Below are 11,225 nucleotides of genomic sequence, written 5' to 3'. Positions count from 1 at the left end.
AGGTACCCGTGGTCAACAGTGCAAAATAATGGAGAGTGTGTTAGAGAAGTGAAGAAAAGAGTGAAGGCAGGATGGAGTGGGTGGAGAAGAGTGATAGCAGGAGTGATTTGTGATAGAAGAGTATCTGTGAGAGTGGAAGGGAAAGTTTATAGGACTGTGGTGAGATCTGAGATGTTGTATGGATTAGAGACAGTGGCATTGAGTAAAAGACAGGAGGTGGAGCTGGAGGTAGCAGAGCTGAAGATGTTGAGGTTTTCATTAGGAGTGATGACGATGGACAGGATTAGAAATGAGTTTATCAGAGGGACAGCGCATGTAGGAAGTTTTGGAAACAAGGTGAGAGAGGCCCATTTAAGATGGTTTGGACATGTGCAGAGGAGGAAAATTGGGTATATCGGTATGATGCTGATGATATATTCCCTCTGTGAAATTTTCTGTAATCAATTTTCTGCCTTTCAGGTTTCAGGTCTTAAGAGAGCTGTTTTTTTCTAAACACACAAACACACACACACACACACACACACACAAACACACACACACACACACACACACACACACACACACACACAAACAGTGCAGTAATTTACTTTGAGCACAAATATAGCTGATCAGTTTGAACTTGAGATAATTGTACTTTGCTAGTTTTTTTCTGTTAGATTTATGAAGCAATGAAGATCTGTCTCACATCACATACACGCGTTTGCTGGATACAGAGTGAATCTAAAAACAGGAGCTAAATAATCATCAGTTAGCTGAGCACTGATATGTTCTGAGGGCGGCCATCTTGGAATTGGCCACATGGTCAGCCTGTAAAATAAAACTAGCAAAGGCTTTTTCAAGTCTGTGATTTTATTTAGCCTGTACCATAAAATATATATTATTCTTGTAAGCATCTCATACCCTCTTGATGTTTTAAACATCACTTGTTTATCCGGTCACATGCGAATGCATGATTTTTTTTACTCTATTCGTGATGCCTAATGCTCTGAAAACATCACTCAATAAAATATCATTATAACTGCTCTGGTTTGTAAGAGTAAATGTTCTAGTTCTCTTTCTGAGCTTAATAACAGATCTGATTACTGCTTCTTAAACAACACAGTAAAAACAGTCATAAAAACATTCAGTGGTTAAATATTTCATCCAAAAACGGCATCCAAGCTACAACCAAAAACGCTTCTAAACCTTGCTGTGTTGTAAGATTTTAATTTAATACTGTGGTTTTTAAGATTGTCCTCAAGGAAATGTGTTTCTAAGAAAAAAATTAACCACTTGGAAGAAGTCTATAAAATGCCACTGGTTAAAACTTGATTATTAGATTATTATATACTTTTTACTGAATTGTTTCTGGAAACCATTGCTCTCTAAATGAAAGCCAAAAAAGTGGAGCTTGTGCTCTTACCACTGATTTATAAAAGCAAATTTTTAAGGAATGGGAAGGAAGTTTAATGCATACAGATATAAATTATGATGCGTATATTCAAGATTTAATATTTAAGAGTTTATTGCAATATGTACAGAAAACAATCTGCAATACTATTTTATGAAATTCTTACTCTGTGAATCCTTCAAGCCGCCTTTGACATAAATAGACACAAAACATAAATAACAAATGTACAAAGTTATAATAGGGCAAATGCAAGAAACAGAAGCGTGTGCATTATAAAGTGTGCAGACTCCAATGTAAAATCATAGTAAATGATGTGCAAAGCCATGCAGAGGAAGAGTGGGTTCATGTTGGGATTCCCATTGTAAAGGCCTCTATAAATCTATATACCAAATAAAAATGATTTAAATTATTATTAATTATTTATTAACGGTCACATACACATTTATACAGTGTACGACATGTAGTGAAATACTTTTTATGACTGTCCAACATGTAAAGGTGAAAATAGTAATAGAATATAAAAATAATATAAAGCAAAATAAATCAAAATAAAGTATAAAAGTATATTAAAAATATAATATATAATATATATATATATAATATTCAATAATATAAAAATGTAAGTATAACTATATAGTATGAAAATAAGGTTAATAATCTAGAGTCAAATAACCCAGAGTCATTTTATGAGGTTAATATCGATGCTTCTGCTGTTGATGGTGCATGCGGGCGGTGCAGCTGTGGCTGCAGTGAAAGGAGACTTGTTGAATTGGGTTCATTGCTTCTTGCTTTCGTAATGCAATTCATTCTTACTGTGAGATTCCTGTCTGTGATGTAGCCCTCTGTTACACTGCGTTTCTGTATAATATTAGTGGTGTCTAAAGCCATGGTGTCATAATAATGGTATTTAGATGTGAATTGATTCAGGTAGAACACCACTGAAGGCCTAAGAGCGAAATGCACGAGTCACCACTGTTTAAACATGATGATTAACAAAAAACAAAACAGCCATACTTTGAGCAAGAGTGTTTTAATTTACCGAGAAAAAACACATTTGGAAAATGGATTCTGATCCAGAATGCTTGTTTGTTTTCAGATGCACATGAACATTGTGGAACACATATAATTGTTAGAAAAGTGAGATTTATCTAATGCACCTGTAAATAATTCGAAATAATATTAAATTCAATTACAAATTCAACAATTAAATTATAGCACGCTTTAAATTGTGAATAGAATCTAACACGGCTGATTTCTCTTTTCTATGTGAACATCTACAGATTATTATGGGAAAATCCAAAACAAACACTAATCACTTCCGATTCCGTAAAATCCAGAAAAGAGTGAAATAGGTTTGTGTTTACACATGGCCACATGAATACACTGTTCAATGTTTACTGACTTGATGTTGCAAGTTTGATGGCGGATCGGCGTGAAAGGCGTTCGCAGAATCCCCCCCGGCCTGCATGAACAGATGCACAGCATGCGCTGGGTGCATGATACAATGCCAGAAGTATCTGAAGAATGGGATGTGGATCTAAACCAACAGCCTTGGGCTAGGCATGGGAACATTGAGGGCCTTCTCTGTAAACAAGAGGCCTTTGGTGCTCAAGGAGACCTAGATAAGAGCAGGAAAAAAAAACACAAGACACACTCCCTCTGTCCTGTAGAAACACTAAGTGCATCATCTCCCTGTGTGCTTAAACACATCAGTGATTTTGTATCCATAATGGCTTAAAGAGAAGTTCAGAGAGGTTCAGAGAAGTTCAGTCAATAATAAGTGTACATTTGTCATATTCATTCTATAAAACATATTTATTTGAAATAATTCACAATAGATATTTTCATGATCAGTAGTTATTGTACCTTTTTTGCCAAATGCTAAAATCAAATTGGTTGGAACTTTTACGGCATTTGGCAGACACCCTTTATGCAGAGCAACGAGCATTTGTCCTATTCATACAACTGAGCAGTTATGGAATTAAGGGCCTTGCTCAAGGGCCCAGAAGTGGCAGCTTGGTGTGGCTGGGATTTGAACTTGCAACCTTCAGATCTAAAGTCCATTGCCTTATCCATGAAGCCACCACCTCCCCAGATTGGAGGTAAATATTGATTCATTTTCAATATCAAACTTTATTACACATGATCTGTTTACTTTCTATACCTATTCATTTTAGGGAGGTGGTAGCTCAGTGGTTAAGGCTTTGCTCAGCTGTTTGGGGTTCAAGCCCAAGCACTGACAAGCTGCCACTGTTGGGCCCTTGTGCAAGGCCCTTAACCCTCCCTGCTCCAGAGGTGCTGTATTATGGCTGACCCTGCGCTCTGACCTCAGTTTCCTAACAATCTGGGGTATGCGAGGAAAAAATTTCACTGTGGTCTAATGTATATATGTGATGAAGGCTCTTATATACTCAGTGTTTAAGGCATTGGACTCTGGCTTAGAAGGTCACAAGTTCAAATTCCAGCACCATCAATCTGCCACTGCTGGGCCCTTGAGCAAGGCCCTTAACCCTCAACTGCTCAGTTGTAAGTTTCTCTGGATAACGGCGAAATTTTATAAATTTCAGATGATCCTGTGTCCATGGTAGCCTCAAATTCCTGTTCTTTGGCAGACAGGATTGAAATACAATCTGATCCTCAGCTATTGTAGTCCATCCACCCCACATTTCAATATTTTGACTAATCTGAGCTGTTTCCCTGCTCACCACAGTTGTAAAGAGTGATTGTATGAGTTATTATATCCTTTCTAACACTTCAAAATCTCATTCTATTTTTCCACTGACCCCTATTACGAAACAAGGGATTTCACCCTGAAGAACTGTCACTCACTTACTGTTTTTTTGTTTGTGCACAAATCTGTGTAGAGATGTTGCATGTGAAAATCCCTGATCAGCTGTTGATTAAATACTCAATCTAGCCCATCTGGAACCATAAAAAATTCCACAGTGAGATCATCCACTTTTCATAATGATGTGAACATTACCTGAAGCTCTTGACCTGTATCTGCATGATTTAAAGTGTTGTGCCGATTGTCTGAGTAGATAACTGCAGAAATGAGCAGGTGTACGTACAGGTGTTCCCATTAAAGTGGATGGTGATTGTATGCACTGGGAATACAAGGCAATATTTATTCTATAAGGCCAAAAATAATGGGACACCTAACTTTTTTTATTGCACTAAAAGTTTTTTAATTTTTTTAATGCACTAAAAGTAAAGTTTTATATATATATATATATATATATATATATATATATATATATATATATATATATATATATATATATATATATCCTTACCTAGGAGTATATATATATATATATATATATATATATATATATATATATATATATATATATATATATATATATATATACATATATATATATTATGGGTCCCTACAAAATGTATTTACAAATAAATATATTTGTAATCCAACACTTTATCACAATTATTTAAACCCATATTTGAAGTATAATGCAGCATGTTCTTTGCCTCTAAAGCTCCGAACCAGCAGGGGGAAGCACAGTTTAAAGTAAAACCGCTTCAGGCCTGCGGCTCTGTGGTGCATTCCCATTAGATTTAACATCTCATACAGGCCATTCTAAACAACATTTTGATGTCTAGTGAACACATATACAACAGCAACAGACAACGGGTACAAATATTAATTAAATAAACCACATTCGATAAATGGTAACAGAAAACCTTTTAGTTTTCCTGTACTATTATTCACAGAGGAGTCACAGGGTATGAATTTCATTGTGTGATGAAACAGACTGTTTCCTGTACACACAACAATAAACTCTTGAATCGATTAATTCGATATCATCAGACTTCCTCTAAAAAATGTTTTAATTGTCTTAAAAAAAAAAAGTCTTAAAAGCCTTTGCTCACAATGGTGGTGCTGGGATTTGTATCTAAAATCCAACATCTAAACCACTGAGCATCCATTAGCAACATAACAAGTGCATGATACACACCTATAAACAGTCATTTCAACACCACATTTACCTACTTTCATAATATAAACCAGTGGATCAGCACCAGTTACACACTAAGCTAATGGTTTCTCTATTGTGGTTACATTAGCAGGCATGTGAGATTATAAAGGAGGATGGAGAATCTACAAGAACTTGGTCTCATGCTAATGTTGAACTGAAGCGCGGAGAGTAGGGTTGCAAAATTTCTGAAATTTTCAAGAATGGAAACTTTCAACAGGAATTAACGGGAATTACTTGGAATAAACTGGGAATTTACAAAATTGCAGGTTAGCCTATAAAAGGGAACTGAAACGTAGTTTCAAACCACCAGAGTTACTGAATTTCAATCGATCACATACACACAGCACAATTACTGCAGGGCCACTGAGGCCACGCCCCCTACATTCAATGTGCATTCATCTATAACATTAAACACTTCATTTTTTTTCAATCCTACTCACAAAATAACGTCAAGAATTATCCATCATCTTAAATATTCATGTAAATTACATAAATATTACATACATTTATGCTGAAAATTTCTTTGTGCTGTGTGTAAGCTGTTGTGCAACAAAAATTATACTAACAATTAAATCAAAGTCAAAATTGTCATTTAAAAAAAAACCTGTATTAATTTGCATGCATGTCAGCTGATGACCACACAAAATGTTTATATTTATGTTTGTTAAGTTTATATACATTTCCCGATATTTTAAATGACTTCACATACATTCCTGAAAATTCCCATATACTCCTGGTAAGTTTCCAATTCGGAATATTTCCAAAATTCTCCAGATGAAATTAGAAAGTTTCTGAAAATTTACCACAAATTTTCTTTAATTGAGTTCAGGGCATTAGCACCAGGATACAGGGTTAGAGGTTCTTCAGTTCATCCGACAGAACCATGTATACACACTTTTACACACAAGTTAGAATCACCAATCAACCTGCACACATGTGATGGTAATGTCAAAAAAAGAAAACACAGCATATTAAAAAATGAGAACCGTATGAATAAAATTTGATTTGAATCATCAAGAGGTTTTCATTTGTGCTGTGATTCCGAATCTGATCAATATACTACTTTAAATCATGTTTACTATTAAATTTCTTTTTAAAATATTTAAAAATATCGACTAAAGAAGAGCCTTTTATCGTTCTACAGGATACTCGTCTGCTGTCTAGACATTGATTTACCCTGAGCGCCACTCAGCAGTCTTACATCTGAGGACCTTCGATTACGGCAGGTGGAATTAATGGCTGCGTGTTTCAGGCCTTGGATGTGAGTTCAGCTAATTCTCCTACAAATATAAAACAATCAGAAGTAGATTTTTTTTGGAAAAAAGTATTAGGACACCTGACATTTCCAGTCATATGTGGTTCTTCCCCAAACTGTTACCTCAGAACTTGGAGGCACACAATTGTACAGGACGTCTTTGGATGTAGTAGAATGAAATTTGCCCTTTACTTGAACTACAAACCTGTTCCTGCATGACAATGCTCCTGTGCACAAAGCAAAGTAACATTCAGTAACACCTGTGTTACTGAATGAATCTCCACAAGCACACTCCTAAATCTAGTGAAACATCTTCCCAGAAGAGCAAATAGGGACTAAAATAGGGACTGGATCATGTTTAGATATGGCTTCTTTTTTGACCTATAGAGTTTTAGCCGGCAACGGTGAATGGCGCAGTGGATTGTGTTCACCGACAATGTTTTCTGGAAGTATTCTAGTTGTCAGAACAGCGCGGGTCCCTGCCTATCTTTAAGCAATGGTTGAAGACCTACTTGTTCCTGAAACACCTCAACTAGCACTGTCCAAGTATGCTTTGTAAAAATCAAGAGTTATAGTCTTAGATTTTAGTATTTTTAATCTGGAGAGAAAATGGAGGAAAACTAAATTGGAGGTATTTAGAATTGCGTATAAAGACAGTATGCTCAGCTACAGACAAGCGCTAAAAGCTGCTAGAGCTAAACACCTGAGCAAACTCATAGAAAATAACAAAAACAATCCCAGGTTCCTTTTCAGTACAGTCGCTAAATTAACAACAAATCAGGGATCTGAAAAATGTGTTCCATCACAGTTTAGTAGTGAAGACTTTATGAATTTCTTCACTGAAAAAATAGATAACATTAGAAAAACAATTGTGGCAGTTCAACCTCTGACAGCATCTCCCGACACAATCGTACCTACAACCCCACAACTACACTGTTTTACATGTATAGGACAGGAAGAGCTGTATGATGCTATTATGAAAGCTAAATCAACAACATGTCAGTTAGATCCAATTCCCACTAAACTACTGAAGGAAGTGTTATATACAGCTGGTGAGCCTCTTCTCAATATTATTAACTCCTCACTATCTATAGGTCACGTCCCTAAATCCCTCAAGTTAGCAGTTATTAAGCCCCTCATTAAAAAACCTAATCTGGATCCAAACATGCTATCGAATTACAGACCAATTTCAAATCTCCCATTTATGTCTAAGATTTTAGAAAAGATTGTCGCTGCCCAGTTATGTAACCACTTGCAGGAGAACAATATCTTTGAAGAGTTTCAGTCAGGTTTTAGGCCCTATCATAGCACAGAAACTGCTCTAGTTAAAATCACTAATGACCTGTTTTTAGCTTCAGACCAAGGCTACATCTCCCTATTAGTTTTACTAGATCTTAGTGCTGCGTTCGACACTATAGATCATGATCTTCTCCTCGATCGCTTACAGAATTACATCAGTATTCAGGGACAGGCATTAAGCTGGTTTAAATCCTACCTGTCCAATCGTTACCATTTCGTAGATTTAAATGGAGAGCTATACAGGATAATGCTAGTAAATTATGGCGTGCCACAAGGGTCAGTTCTAGGACCCCTGCTTTTCACAATATACATGCTTCCGTTAGGAAATATTATTAGAAGGCATGGAATTAGCTTTCATTGTTATGCTGATGATACCCAGCTATATATTTCATCCAAACCAGGCGATACAGCTTAATTAGCTCGCATAACTGAGTGTGTTGAAGAAATAAGAGATTGGATGACCCATAACTTTCGGCTATTAAATTCTGATAAAACGGAGATTTTGCTCATCGGCCCAAAAAATAGTACACAGAAGCTCCAGCATCTCAGCCTGCATTTAGACGGTTGTTCTGTAACTACTAGTTCAACGGTAAAAGACCTGGGAGTTATTTTAGACAGCAACTTATCTTTTAAAAATCACATCAATCAAGTTACAAAAACAGCCTTCTTTCACCTTAGAAATATTTCTAAGCTAAGAAATATGTTATCTATATCCGATGCAGAGAAGCTCGTCCATGCGTTTATGACCTCTAGAATAGACCACTGTAATGCATTACTAGGTGGATGTCCTGCATCATTAATAAACAAGCTTCAGTTAGTTCAGAATGCGGCAGCAAGAGTTCTTACTAGGTCAAGAAAATACGATCATATAACCCCAATCTTATCATCCCTGCATTGGCTTCCTATTAAGTTTCGAATAGACTACAAACTACTGCTACTCACTTATAAAGCACTAAATGGTTTATCTCCATGTATCTCTCCAGTCTTTTAACACGCTACAATCCGTCACGTTTCCTGAGATCTCAAAACTCTGGGCTTCTAGTAGTTCCTAGAATAGCAAAGTCCACTAAAGGCGGTAGAGCATTTTCACATTTAGCTCCTAAACTCTGGAATAGTCTTCCTGACAGTGTTCGGGGTTCAGATACACTCTCCCAGTTTAAGTGTAGATTAAAAACATATCTTTTTAGCAAAGCCTACACATAACACACATCACACACATCACATCACAACCTTGTGCTCCAGAATATATGATCACATGCACATTATCAACTTGTGCTGTTAATATCATGAACAGCAGCTACGCTAATTCCTCTCCACTGCTTCTCTTTCTCTCCCCATCCCGAGGCATCCTGAGGTTTGGCCAGCTCCAGTCACGTCCCACCTCGTGAAGATTATGGACCTATGGATGATCATGGAGAAGTAGATGCCGAGTGTTTAAAGGCCCTGGCATGGAGAAGTTGATGCTGGATCTATGATGATCACAAATTGTTCTGTATTGTTGAAAGATTTATGATCAAACTCTTGATGTCACCCATATGAGGATGGGTTCCCCTTTGAGTCTGGTTCCTCTCAAGGTTTCTTCCTCATATCATCTAAGGGAGTTTTTCCTTGCCACTGTCGCCACGGCTGCTCATCAGGGACAAACGCACACCATTCACCTTCACTGTTGTTTTCTGTAAAGCTGCTTTGAGACAATGTCTGTTGTGAAAGGCGCTATACAAATAAACTTGACGACTTGACTTGACTATTTTTCTTAGATTTGTAATATACAGTACAGACTAAAAGTTTGGACACACCTTCTCATTCAAAGAGTTTTCTTTATTTTCATGACTATGAAAATTGTGGAGTCACACTGAAGGCATCAAGGGCTATTTGACCAAGAATGAGAGTGATGGGGTGCTGCGCCAGATGACCTGGCCTCCACAGTCACCGGACCTGAACCCAATCGAGATGGTTTAGGGGTGAGCTGGACCGCAGAGTGAAGGCAAAAGGGCCAACAAGTGCCAAGCATCTCTCATGGAACTCCTTCAAGACTGTTGGAAGACCATTTCAGGTGACTACCTCTTGAAGCTCATCAAGAGAATGCCAAGAGTGTGCAAAGCAGTAATCAAAGCAAAAGGTGGCTACTTTGAAGAACCTAGAATATGACATTTTTCAGTTGTTTCACACTTTTTTGTTATGTATATAATTCCATATATAATTCCACATGTGTTAATTCATAGTTTTGATGCCTTCAGTGTGAATCTACAATTTTCATAGTCATGAAAAAAAAGAAAACTCTTGGAATGAGAAGGTGTGTCCAAACTTTTGGTCTGTATAGATTATATATATATATATATATAAAATCTAAATAAAATGAAGTTAGGTATATACAGACATGTTCTTGGATGTTACAATATTACCAATATTACATGCAATAATTAATGGAGGGCATTTTATATATATATATATATATATATATATATATATATATATATATATATATATATATATATATATATATATATATTTTTTTTTTTTTTAAACAAAATGCAGCTGCTGTAGTATAAGAGGAATAAAACATATCTGCACACATCTGTACATGCTGTGCTGTTGTGAGAATAGAAACAAGCTGACATCTTTGTGTTGGCATGTTACTTACACATTTTGATTGCTTTTCAGTTTTCCACATGTTCTTTGAACTATAAGGATGATCCAGGATGATGTTCAGGTTCTCTGTGCACTGTGGAGTGAGGAAACATCATTGTGGCCTGAACATATGGATGTGAACATGCAGAACGAGAAAAATGTCTCGACGTGTGTTTTTCATATCTGTCTTTCTGACACACACACAAAATGCGAAGAAATGCCGAATGGGAGTTAAGCCATAAAGCCAGAAATGTTGATGGCAGTCTGATAGAATTGCTTTAACAGTCCAGTCACGGCTACAGTCACATCAGTGGTGTATTATGTTGCAGTCTGACATGATTCGAGTTGCTGGTGTTAATGTGTTAATTACTATAATTTGTCTAATTTATACATATTCAATAGATATTTTGTTTTTATTGTCAATACATTTTCTGACAGTCTACAAAGATAACATTTGCTCAAACTTGTAGTTACTGTTCTTTTTTTTCTACCCATCCTGAGGTAGAAAACCTCTAGAGGTTGCACCAGCTCCAGTGGTGTTCCACCTAATGAAGATTTCAAACCTTCAAAAAGAAGATCCAGCCCCTGCGAGGATCCCGAGCCGTCTAGATGATTTCTCACATTGAGGATAAACAACCTCTTAATCAATACT

Source organism: Silurus aristotelis, assembly GCF_946808225.1.
Source record: "Silurus aristotelis genome assembly, chromosome: 8".
Taxonomy (NCBI): Eukaryota; Metazoa; Chordata; class Actinopteri; order Siluriformes; family Siluridae; genus Silurus; species Silurus aristotelis.
The sequence above is the reverse complement of the archived record's forward strand: the minus strand, read 5'-3'. Positions refer to the sequence as shown.